This window comes from Lagopus muta, chromosome 6 (assembly GCF_023343835.1).
Source record: "Lagopus muta isolate bLagMut1 chromosome 6, bLagMut1 primary, whole genome shotgun sequence".
Lineage (NCBI taxonomy): Eukaryota > Metazoa > Chordata > Aves > Galliformes > Phasianidae > Lagopus > Lagopus muta.
The window spans coordinates 29,955,108-29,968,633 of record NC_064438.1 but is presented as its reverse complement, the minus strand read 5'-3'; the positions used below and the strand labels follow the sequence as shown (position 1 = coordinate 29,968,633).

Below are 13,526 nucleotides of genomic sequence, written 5' to 3'. Positions count from 1 at the left end.
ATATTGTTTTGAGAGGTTTTTTTTTCATATTTTATGCATGGCAAACAATAGCAGCTTTGCAATAACTTTGTTGTATACATTAAAATCAATTACATAGGCTTACTGCATGTCATTTTTATGCCAGTGGATTAATTACAAATTCCTGAAACAGTAGCTTATAATGGAAGTGCTGACACAAAGTTAAGTACAGCAGCAAATGTTCTGCTATTATGAAGTTGTTATGGCAACTAGAAGGATCGAGTTGGGCAAGACAGAGTGAGCACAAGCAATGCTTAATCCTTGATACCACCACCAAAAAACTCTTCTAAAATTTGTGTTCACAATATTACCATTCCTACCTTCACTATAAGCAATTCAGCTGCAAAACCTGCCTCAATACAGGTGTATGTGTACGGAGGGCAGTGTAGGGGATGTTCCAGGACCAGTGTAAAATTAAAGACAAATGAAATGCAAGGTTATATTCCAACTGGTGTACACAAATACAAATAGCTTAAAGAAACAGATGGAGTTACAAGACACCTAGACAGCATCTGCTTAGCAAACAGTTACCAGGTATTATTTGACAAAAACGCACTTACGCAAAAATATTCACTCCTCAATAGTGGAGTTAACAGTATAAAATGTGTCTGTATTACACCTGCTCACAAATAATTATCCATTAATATAAACATGTTTGAATAACGGGCCATGGATTTGTGTGGGTTTTTTTTAAATCACTTATTCTTGCTAGTTCTGTAATGAGGTGAAAGCAGAAAACTTAACAGTGATTCTAATATTCAAATGAGAAAAAACGTAACTGGGCACTCATTTTAATAATGCATTAAGTAGAACTTATAAAACACGTTAGCTAAAATCTGCACTTTAATTACCTGTCTCAAAAAATCGTTTTATATTTTAATTACAAGAATTATCCTAGCAAAACTTCACTGAACCAGGTTTCCAACAAAATGTTGTAGCGATAAAATCAAGCCCTAGAAATAATGTTAGAATCCTCTTTATTATACAGATTCTGTCCAAGTATGTATAACAATAATTTCATTATAAAAGCGGAGAAATTATTTCCCCCTCTGCCACAAGGATTTCATCTCAAAGCCACCCAAACTCAAATCTAACCTCGACTACCCAACTTAACTCTAGAAAACAAAGCCTTCAGATACCTGACGTGACAAGAATTGTGCTCCATTTTACAATGAACAGTCTCTTTAAGAAAGTACAAATTCCTGTTTTCACTGGGAGCAAGCAGATATTCATGTTGAATTCAAAATAATTTAAAAATATAAAAACCTGAATCTTAAACTTTCACTTAAAGATTACTCAGTGTTAATTATCCAGTTTATTACAAAAAAAAAAAACAACAAAAAAAAAACTTTTGAAGACCGCTTTCACTTACATAAGCACTTATTGTTTGTTTACTTATTTTTGGAAATACACAATGTAGTACTACGTTTCGCAGTTCTACATGTGAATTTAATAAGTGGGAAAAAAATAATGTAATCTACCAGAGAAAGAGAATTATGTAATCTGTATGATAAACAATTACTGATATGAAGTCACAACAAAACGATACCCTAACCTGTCCACTTCACCCCCCCATGCACAGAGGAAAAAAAAAAAAAAGAAGGATGAAAAGGAAGAAAAATAATTTTGCTCACAAAAGCAACGACTGATTGCAGGCAACAAAGAAGTACCAATAATGAGGACATTTTTTCAGAATATAAGTTCTTCAGCAGCTTTTGATACCTGAACAATACACCTCTTTTCTCTGAAAAGTGACCACTGCACTTATCAATTTGTGTGAAACAGGTAATCATACAGACCTGTGAACGCTGAATGATAACACTCAGCAAAAAAGATAAGAATGGGATTTTGATTTACATAGCTTTTTGTCCGGTAAATGGTAACTACGTGACATAATTCTCAGAAAAGGAAAATGTTTAGAAGTATTCCCTAACAGTATGCATTCTTCTAATATTTTTCAAATTTGTTTGCAGTTCTAACATTAGCTGTTCCATACAGAATATTTTTTAGAATCATTTCACTGAGTTATGCATCTACTGATCATTCAGTTTCACTAGAAAAAGTTCTTTCCTGATATATTTAACAAATCATTTCTATGCAGGGGGAAACAGGGACTTTCAGACTAAAAGAATCCATTAATATTAATCATAAGTGGAAAACAAGTGCAGACCATAGCGCATGGCTTTATATTGCTTAAAATCTATCAACTTTGATGCTATAAGATTTCAAATCTCCTTGAGATCACCATGAAATTTCAGCAAGCTTTCACACGCAATTATAACTGCAAATATATTTTTTTTTAATATTATTTGCTCAATTCTTAAGCAACACCTAAAAAGCAACACTCTCAAAGGAAATATTATTCACTTTACGTTTGATTTTCAGGTGCACAGTTTCAATACATTGCTATTCAAAGCTACCTAGTAGTAATTTTGAGGCTTCTGGCTATTTGGGTACATTCATGAATGTTTCAGTTTAATGCCAGTGAAAAACCAAAAGATAACTGAAACAGCTGTCTGTTCAAGAACTATATGATTTGTCTTCACTACATAACAACATTCACTTTTCTGTAATGAGAACTTAATATAGAAAACTGAATGGCTGTCAACTAAGTCAAGTGAAGCACACAGTCCCCTATGATTCCTTATTCCTACCCTGAAGGTATGAAAACTGAAGTCTTAACTGACCTTATTTTCCTATGCAGAATCCTTCATCATGCCATTCTGTGAGTGCAAGATAACCAAATTCTGCAAGTATTACGCATGTATTACAGTGCAGATTGTCACTTACTATATAACCAGTCACAAGAAAGAATACAGGCAATAAGGGGTTTACAGTTGTGTATGCTTGAAAATTTTGCCATTTGAGATACAACACTCTCCACTGGACATGGTTATTCCTATCCTTTTGATACATAGTTTAGACACAGCTTATTCCTGTTGTAATTTGACCAAAGAGAAAAGACTTTCAGAGTGCCAAGCTGAAAACATGATTTCTCTTCTTTACGCTACATTCAAGGTTGAAAATTTTCACCTTTGGAAAACTTAGGAGTTTGAATTTTTAACACTAAAGATCTCCTCAGTTCTAGACTCAGGCCTGATATCCAGCTACCAGAATCACTGCCACATCCTAAACTTTTTAACAGTCTGCTTTTATTCATTTTACCCTAATCTCCAGGTCACTTAGTTTCTGCTAAGAGGGGGAAAAAAAAAAAAAGAGGTTTCATACATAAAGTACGTATGTCCACAGGCATGTCTATAAGAAAGGCTTGATTACTTCACACTTGAAGACTACTTTATGGGATAATTACAGAGTAGATTCTTGAGTTCTCTGCAATGCAATTTACAAAAAGGAGGCAAGGTGAGGGCAATGACTGCCTTTATTTCCTGAAAGACTAAGAATACCAACTGCATAAAGTTACTTCATTGCTGCAAAAGATTGCGCCTTGTCATATTCCAACTATCTGAAAGGGTTTCATAACAATCAGTACCTTCATAAAATATCCTAATAAATTTGGGGCACACTCAGTTCAGTTTAGGCTGTTAACTCAGATATGCACTGTATGCTAAATCACGAGACAGAAAGCGTTAACATTATTTCAGAAAATGAGCATGCCTCATTCCTTGCTTTCAGCATGGACTTTACATCATGTACTCATTGTATCCTTGGCAACTTAACTCCTGATCAAAAGGGACAAGATTGACAACTTAGATTTAAAGTTACAGCCATCATGTGCTACTAGGCTCGGACTTTGACAGGAGTGAGATTATCAAACCAAAAAAAAAAACCCTATATCCAGACATTCTGCATTGCTTCATTACAAGGAAGATGAAGATAACTTGGAGAAGTGCCAAATATTGCATTTATTCCCCACAGTCTATATACGTTGCCCCTAATGTCAGTAAGGTAAATAAGATTTTACCTATATTCTTTTAGGACAGATTTATGAAAGGCTTACACTACAATAAAGTGAACTTTTCAAAATATGTATAATTTCCTATGCATGGGTCTCGAGAAAGTGGCTAATTAACATTAAATCAGACAAATTTCTAAACTAAATGGAAGTAGTTTTATAAGACAGAAGGCCACTGTTTAATACAAAGTGCACAATGAATTCAAACATCTTTTTCACAAACATAGTCCTTTCAAAAATGCCTTTAAAGAATTAAGGTTTCAGGAATGAGGAAGAGAAAACAATAAAACTCCTGGGAATGTGTAGGTTTAATCCACACTATAAGTTATAAATGAAAAATCAGAACTAGAACCAGGTTCCCTAGCTAGATGAAGGAAAGTATAAATCACATTTTTAAAACAAAGAAAAGACCTTTATGGAGCTTATTTTTTATAAAAGCTAGCTATGAATCAACCTGAATGCAGTTTTTACCCTCATGTATGATATCTAACACATCAAAAAAATTCTAGTCCATTTTACCTGATTAGATCCCAAAAAATCTGCATTTTTTTCCTAGATTAATTTCTTGATGAAAAGCTGTTCAAACAGAGTACCTATCAAACCTAGTATTATTCTCTGATGTTTTTTTCTTCTTGTAGACACTGCTGTCCATCAGAAGAAATAATTAATGGGTCTATTATGCATGAAAGCATCATCCTGTCAATTTTCAGTGACTGGTTTGAATAGCTCCTATCTTGCTACTCATTGATGCCATGCGTGCTCACTGTCCTGAGAGATGACAAAACACTACACCCTTCGGGATTTTCTCCCTCTGTTCTAAAGCAGCATATCACATCTGTGTCTGACAGAAGCATAAGGAGCTGAGGGAAGCAGACCTTCATCATCCTTCCCAGAATATCACTGCATGGGTTAAAAGTTAAGATGAAGTCTACTGATCCTACGTTTTGCCTACAAATTATAAAATGTGGAGGCTACCGAAGCGTGCATTCCAACTTTTCAGTGTTGGAATCATCGACAGAAAACAGATGGAATTTACTGGATGCTAAATCTTTAAATGAATTTTTAATGGGTACTGAACACTCGAGTTAGCTGAAGTCAGTGCATTTGCCTCTTTTTTTCCTTTTTGTTTGAGGGGGGGGACAAAAAAGGGGATTTAAAAGATGCAAAGTTCACAGGTTATTTTCTGTTGCCTGATTAAGGCAGAATAAACAAAAATACTGAATGTGGGAGAGATCAAATATTGCAGATACCTGGAAATGAATTGGAAACGACCAACATCACAAGATGAAGCAGCAGTGAACAAGACGCTGTGGAAAAAGAAATCACAAGACGAGAGTGCATAATGCATTTCAAATTGAAGAAAGCTTCCTATCTGCTGAGTGAACCTCAGTATATTCCGACAGAGCACAGATAAAGCTTCAGTCAACTATATCTCCTAGGTAAGTGTCATTTCACATGCTGCTTAAATTGTTGATTACATGAATATATACTTCAGTGTAAGTGCAATAACTCACTGGATTTAAATTTCTTGGACTGATAATGAAGTTTAAATCCTTTCATGACAAATATTTAATGCTCTTAGATTTCCTATGCTGCTCAAATATAGTCATCTTTTAATATTATGGTTATTTAAAAGAAAAATATTAAATGCATTCTCCCCTGATTTGTACTAGGGTCAAATAGTTCCTAAGATTTAAATCCTTCAAAATATTCTTAATACATATGCCCACGGCTGTTTGATAAAAAAATAAATAAATAAAAGGAAATGTTTCTTTAAATATTAGCAAAAAGCATTTACTGTACTTAATTATCTATTTAATCTGGCAAAACAAACAACATTTTGGATCACAGCAGTAATATGTAAAAGGTTGCCTTCTATTATAGGATAATAAATCACCGTTTGTATTAAATAAAGCTATAAGTGTTGATTAATTTATTAAAGGCAAATGACAGCACAATAAGGAAGCAGCACCACATTAATACACTTCAAGGTAGTGTGTACATAGTTTCAGTATGAAGACTGGGCACCAGTGCCACAGTAAAACTACAAAAAGAAAGGTTCAGGTCACTTCAGTTATTTCACTCATTTGGAGCATCCACTACATAATCCACATAGATATTAGTTGTACATGGGAAAAAAAAAAAAACTTGAAAAACAGTTTAGGGTGAGATCCTAACACCTAGCAGAGCTTGAAAAATAAATACAGCATCTGTTAGTCAACAGCTACACTTAATAGCCATGAAGAAAGATGTCTGTGCTCACACACGCACAAAAAAAGCCCACCCTCTAGAACTAAAAAAGCATAAATTCGTACTGTTTAATGCACCACTTTACCATCATATTGGTCAATTCTGTATTTATCATCTTTAAAAACCTACATCTTTGCTCATACTGTCTTTTATCAGATTCATGCCTTTTCTTTATTTACTAAAATGCAACGTTTCTATTTCCAGCATTGTTTAAAATGCTTTTTCCTCTACTTCTCTCTACACGACTTTCCTCTTTGCTATTTAGTATATCTTTACTTAATGTATCCAGCAATCCTTCTCCTGTTTTTTTCTCTTTTTACATTTTTCTAACTTATTAAAATAGTCTCTGCCTTGCCTGTGGCTTGCTAGAAGACAAACTAATTTACCATTCACTGCCAACTCCTTTGAACCCTCAGTTATGCACAAATAAATGTTACCAAGTGCTCTCACATATAACTGTGCATGCCATGATAGAGCACCTTGAGACTGAAAACCAGAACTTGATACTATGCAGAACTTTTTCTCAATTCATAAGCCAACAGCGTCTCCTCAAAACACTGACATTCCTTGTATATCAACAACCTTTGCAGCAGATGGGTCATCTCATGCGTATTACTTCAGAATACTTCATACACCTCAAATTCCTTCTCCAAGATCCCACGACTGACTGCCATGACAGGGAAGAGAAAAAAGTTTCATACCCTCTAAACATTCAAGCCCACATCTTCTGCTAACTACAAGCACAGAAGTACCCATTATTCCAAACATTTTTGCACTTTACTGCTGACAAGTTCCAGAATCTATGGGTGTCTCCAGTTTCCACCCTTTTCTTTTATAAGTGCTATCATCTGCTCCTTTCACAACAGCTGAATAAAATTCTAACATCTCCCAAACCATTTTTTTTTGCTGTGCCTCCCTTCACATACTGAAACAACCTAGCAAGAGCTCTCCCTGCTTCCTCACTGCACCTATACAACAAGCCTCTTACCTAAGAAACAATGAAAAAAAAAAAAAAAAAAAAAGAAATCCAACGGCTAAAAAGTAGATTTGTTAGAGCATAACAAAGCAATATCAGCTCTGGGTTTCAATAACATCAATTCAGGACTTGAAGGACTTGAGCTGACAAACCTTGTAACACTTATAACAAGCAGCAGATGCTGTACAGTATTTAGTATATAATATTTATCAGTTGATTTTAGAAGACAGTTTTGTGTCTGTTGAACCCGGGTCAGAGCTGGCAGTAAAAGAGAGCAATAACGTAATTCAGGTTTTGATTCTCCAGTTACTGCTTTCACAGCGGAAAAGCTGGATGCTGCATGTGGCTTTTAGCCTCCTCTTTTGTAAAAGGTATTTTTATCATGTTTACTAACAGCTAGCCAATATGCTTATTTAAGAAAAAATAGGTTATTATTCAATAAAGCTCTCAAAAAGCTTATTCAAAATGCACTGTTTTAGAAATCTTTGAACAGAGTTGCAGCTAAGGTTTCTTAAGGTCTCTGATATGCAAATATGTGAGAAAGCTTTTCAAAGAGCAAATGGAAAGCTTTAGAAGTCTGTATACAACTGTGTAATATTTTTAAAAGAAAAGGCATTAAAGATCTTCAATTCTTTTCAGATGCATTTATTAATAATTTCTAATTTATGACAAATGCTATTTTAATTTTCAGTGTATTATTCCTCTCACACAGCTTCAACAAAAAGATAAGAATTCAAATGTACCTGAGCATAAACTAGCAATTCGTTGCCAAGTTCCAAAACCTGAATTGCCATGCAACCAGAATATATATACCCTTTTCAAAAAATTTAACTGTATAAAAGTACCTAATCTGAAAGCACTGATGTGATATTTTCCATTTTCATTGTAATCACTTGTTCAAGGATCAGTAAACATCTGACAACAAAATCTTTTCATTTCCTCTCTGCATTAAGTTTCTCATCTATGTGAAATGGGTAAACTATGTCGAAAAATAACTACAGTCAATTGCCTAAATATTGTATTTCTGCTCAGCAAAACAGCACACAGGACACATACATATTGGACCCTCATCCCAACTAACTCAATAGGTAATGAACATTGAAGTGATGTTGCAAGGTTTAACAAGCCTTAGAGAAATTATGAGAACGATACACAAACCAAAAGCCCTAATTGCTCCTTGATTTAAAAGAATTCAGTGAGCTGCAGCACAGGCTTACAGGCAGAAATATTCCTAAATTGGAATATCCTCTGTATCCACTTCTATGTCTACTCAAGACAAATACAGAAAACAGGGAAAGCACAAGTCTTCCATTTCCATCTTTCTGTTAAAAATACAATTTATACAACCTAACAGAAAGCAAGGAGCAAAATCCACAACTACTTCTCCAGTGAAAACTCTGGTGCAAAAAGCCTATTTTGAATTATAGCTGAATACAAAATTCACCTATATTCACAAAAGTCATCTGAATCTCCCTCAAGCCCCTTGACTACATCCTTCCCACCACAGCACAGACTTACTGTGATGAGAAAAAGGGCACTGAAGCACTTCAGGACATGCAGATGATGCCAGCCAGTAATTTGAATGAATGTGTTTATTCTTTGAAAAAAAATCTGCACACCATTTGAACATTTGCTCTAGATTGTCAAACATTATGTTTTCCAGAAAGTCTTTAAGAGAACCATGCGAAAGCCTGAGAAAACACTTTGCATGGAGCTGCAAAATAGTTTGCTTGGGAAATAAGAGGACATATACAAGTAATCTCCCTTCATGTGGCATTTAATAACAGTTTAGAATCCTACAATTTTTGAATTCAACTCATATCTATGCAACCAGTTTTAATAACTGAAACTACATTAACAAGAATGTTTACAAGAAAATCCTACACAGCAAAATCTTTCAAGGTGATTTTAATTTAGACCAAAAATCACCTGTTTTTAAGACATGAAAAAAATCTTCTTTCTACCTTGGGAAACTAAGCATCAGAAAAAATGAACCAATAATCTAATGGCAGAATACAACAAGGGCCTCCTTTGATCCGTGCATGCCCCAGAACAGTTACTGTTAATCATCAATTATAATCATCAATTTCAACAATCCCTAAGAGCTTTCCACAGTTAAATATAAATCTATAAACCTATACGCATTTACATTAAGCATCTGTTTTTATTGGAAAATGGCGTTAATTCAAATTTATTTTGTTCTCATATAACTAAAAGAATTTTTTAAAACCTATTTCAGGAATCACTACTACTGCTGAATATCCTTTCTGTGTTTCAATTTGAATTTTTATCACTTCAGCTTCTAATTGTTTCTTTTGAATCAGGAATCTTTCAATATCTTGACTGCTCCTCCTACTTGAATACATTTATTGTCATATTTCAGCCTTTTCGTGAGGAGTACGTTAACTACCTTTACATTAAGATTAATAATGCAAGAGATTTTTTCAACCCTAAAAACAAACAACCAAAACACAAAACTGTATTAAGTGAATATTTTAGCACCACCAGCATTTTCAACACTTGAAAATGAGCCCTGGGTGCAGCCTTATTGAAACCATGCATGTGAGCAAAAGAATCCTAACAATTACTGACATATGTAAAGGGAATAAAGTTACCCTGTTTTATCACAGCACCCTAGTAGAAATTTGTGCTGGATTATTAAGAATACACAAATCTTTCTGAGCTCACTCCTTTAAGGAATCTCACTGAGCAGATCTAGTTTGCATTTCTTCTACTTAAGAACAGGTCACTGGCTAAGCCTTCTGTTTGAATGGGTGTGGTACACTGCAAAACTTGGATGCTGGGTCTGAATGTACTTTTCTTCTGTTTATCACTTACCATTATGCTCATCAGTGATTTTCTCAATAATGTTTTGACAGTGAATGGAAACTCTGAACTATAGTAGGACTCTTACTAAACCCTTCAGGTCTCCAACAGAAATATTGCCATTATTATTCCCATTTGTGATTTTCAAGATCAGACAACTCTCATATTCTTAATCCAGATAACTTCTTACCTATTATTACATCAGCTTGCCCTGAAATACAGAATAAAATGTCTACAATAACTACACAGTGTATTTGTCAATTGTCAATCAAACCTGTAATTAGCTGAAAGAATTCAACCAGGTGTAAAGAGACATCCTTTCACAAAGTAAAACTGACCAATATTAGTTACATTTCTACCTTTTTGTTGCAGAATAAACACAGTCTATTTTGCAGAGTGAGGTTGGGCTAAAACAGTTTATAGTCACAAGGGAGGACACACAGGGAAAAGATGCTCAGCCCTCTACTGATCCAAACGAGGACTTAAAAGAAGTAGGAGGGCTTATATACCTTCACAGCAGATACAAAGCGCTTTGTAAAGAGGCCTGTTGGGTCAAAAAGTATCTACACAGGAGGAAACTTCATTCTAGCATATGCAAACATGTGATTCTAATAGCTCAGAACCTGAAGCAATTCCTTCTGGACGTTTTCTGAGAATACTGTGTCTGATCAACTCTTAGGTCTAGCAAGGCTTGTTTCCACATTTCAAATTTTAATGAGATCCTGTATCAGCTTTACCATTCCTTCCTCCCCCCCCCCCAACCCTCGGGACTGATGTTAAGCACTGGGCCTACATCTACCTAACTCACTCCATTTGATAGCATTTTTTCAGTATTCAGGAAATATATCCCTTGGTCTTTTTCAATATTCCAGCAGTCACGGGACATTAAAAAAGCAGATTTATATAAAGCCATCTTGAACAGTATTGAAGCAATCAGATTTATGTGGAATTCAACCTGCTTCTCCCCAAATAAAACCCTAGATATTAAACAAGGTAAAATCAACAAGCTTACAAAACACAACTGAAAACAGGAAAACCTGCACCAAGTGAATTCTTTATATGACTGCAACATGATCCAATATTTTTTGACAGCATCTCAAACTGTAAGCATTAATTAATCAGTTTAGCAGATGACAAATAGGGAAGAAAGAAGCAGACTGCACAATAAAGGTCACACCAGAGCAAAGCGCAGATTCTATAGAGCCTACATACAATCTACACTGCTGGGCACTGCCAACAGCATAAGTCTAGGGATGGCTAAGAACACAGCTCACACACAGTGGCACTTATTCAGACACACTCTGACAGCCTCCAGCTATATGTGGTCCAGGGATTTGTGGAGTCAGAGAAAATGCCTTATTTATAAGATAGCCTTCAGAGAATTTTTTCCAGTCTGTTTTTGAACTTGCACAAAATTTAAGCTTCTACGTGATCTGGTGACAAAATTTCAAAGCTAAATAACAAATTACAACAAAAAACTCCTTGTTTTGAATCTGCTGCCAATCGGCTTCATTCAACACTCTCTTCTTACTCTTACAATAATAATTTCTTATTCACCATGTCCATCCTTTCAAGATTTCACAGCTACAACAAGCTCTTCTTACATCATCTTTCTGATTCAGACTGCAAGACTGAAGAGCTCCATTCTATTCTACTCAGAGTATCCTCAGTCATACTCTGTATGAAAACTGTTAGTCATCCTGCTGCTATACTCTGCACTTTCTCATTTCCACTTTTTCCTTGAGGAGCCTTTGGGATCCAAACTGGACAACATCTGTGATGCAGCTGTGTCACTGATTTATTTATGTATTGATGTCATGTTTTTCAACTTGTTCTTCTCCTAATTTCTAGGATAGATTTCCTTTACTGTTGAGTACTAGTAATCACTTCGGAAGTCTTTGTATGTGATAGAGGATTGTTTCCCACCCACCCACCCCAAGTATTTTAATTAATCTTCATCTGTGATTCATTCTATCATTTGAGTGGTTTTTTTTCTGCAGCTCTCTTCAGTCCTTGGCATGTAGAGACAGTGTAGATATACCTTCTAACAGGTGAAGGTAACAGTGCAACTGTTTGCACTGGTCTGAGAGCACAGTGAGACCACCTTCCAAGAGTTCTGGGCATTCTTTGCCACTGTATAATTATTTAAAAAGAGACTTAAAGTTGTTTTTAACAGTAGCTGTACTAAAAGATGTGCCTTAATTCAACTAAGATCTAGTTCATAACATTGTTATGACTGCTCATGCTATCTAGAAAAGTTCACCTTGTCAAAAATGGTTTCTGTGGCCATGTAATCGATGTTTTACTGGGTAGGTTGGTGCCTTACTAGATAACCCAGTTCACTGTTCTCCAAGTAATATACAAATCAATAAGATTTGAATTAGAAAAAGAAACAACAGCAATTTTCACTGCATCAGATTTCCCCAAATGCTTCTGAAATCAATGCATTATGTTTGTTATTTCTCACAGTGTACAATAATGAAGAAAATTTAACTGAATGTTTGTTAAAACTACTCAGTTTTAACTAAGTATTTTGTGCTTAATGCCTAAAAGCAAACAATGACAAATACTGTAAACAAACTATTAAAACCATGCATGTTTAAAATGTGTTTCGAGAAGAGGAAGAAATGGAACTGCTTCTAAGATCAGCAGAGCCAAACTGTCAGAACACTGATAGTGAAGAGCAGACTCCAGAAAAAAAAAAAAAAAAAGATCCTAAACACCTATACATATCCTCCTTAATAGGCTGCTCATGAATTCTTCTACTTATTGCAATGTAAATTACATAAATCATCCCTAATACCATTATGCGGACGTCATCTCTTCCTGACTGATATTGTAGGTGTACATTATCACCGTCACCAAAATATATCTCATCCATGTTCTGTCCTCCTCGGATTAATCTACAGTGCTTTCCTTTTATGATTAAATGAATTCTATTCATGTAAAATTACATTTTCAGCAGTAGGTGAGGCTCAATGCCTCAGCAACAGTTTTCAAAAAAAGCAATACTCTAGTCTCTTAAACATACAGTATAGCTTGTTCAATGAGTTATTTCTGTAACAGAACAAACTTACTTCGCTAGTCTTTTTTTGAATGAAATAATTTCAGTCTACAACCAGGCTGGGAGATTGACAGGCTTCAGGAACATAGCTCAATTTTTTTTTATTCTAGATGCTTGAAAAAAATCGTCCACAGCATCTGTCACTACCTAAAACATTTGGAACTGTGAACTAAGCACTTTTATATAGCTCCTCAGCTTTTAAAAAATTAATAAATATCCTCCACTGTTTTTTATTCATGGTAACTTAAACTATAAATACTCTTTAACAAACAAATTTGTAAACAGAGGTATTTTTATTAAATACTCCAATTCTTCTACCCAAAAGAATTCCATTGTTCACTACCTCATTTTCTCATAATTAGTGTAGCAGTAGAAAATGGTGCTATGCTAATATCATTTAAAGTGGAAAGGAATGCAAAAAGACCAATCCCAGGACTATTACAGGACTCTACTATTAATAAATAAACAGTCAAAAGAAA

At 34.8% G+C, this 13,526-nt stretch overlaps 2 protein-coding genes across 2 annotated transcripts in view; one reads left to right on the top strand and one right to left on the bottom strand.

Annotated features, from left to right (window-relative positions):
• The window catches only part of AVEN (apoptosis and caspase activation inhibitor), an 86,466-nt gene that overhangs the window by 38,159 nt on the left and 34,781 nt on the right, over positions 1–13,526 (bottom strand). The gene's annotated exons all lie outside the window — the stretch shown is intronic.
• CHRM5 (cholinergic receptor muscarinic 5) overlaps positions 4,678–13,526 on the top strand; it is a 49,744-nt gene continuing 40,895 nt past the window's right edge. Inside the window, exon 1 of the mRNA XM_048949525.1 lies at positions 4,678–5,370. The gene's annotated coding sequence lies outside the window, so the exon portion shown is untranslated. The remainder of the gene's footprint in view (positions 5,371–13,526) is intronic.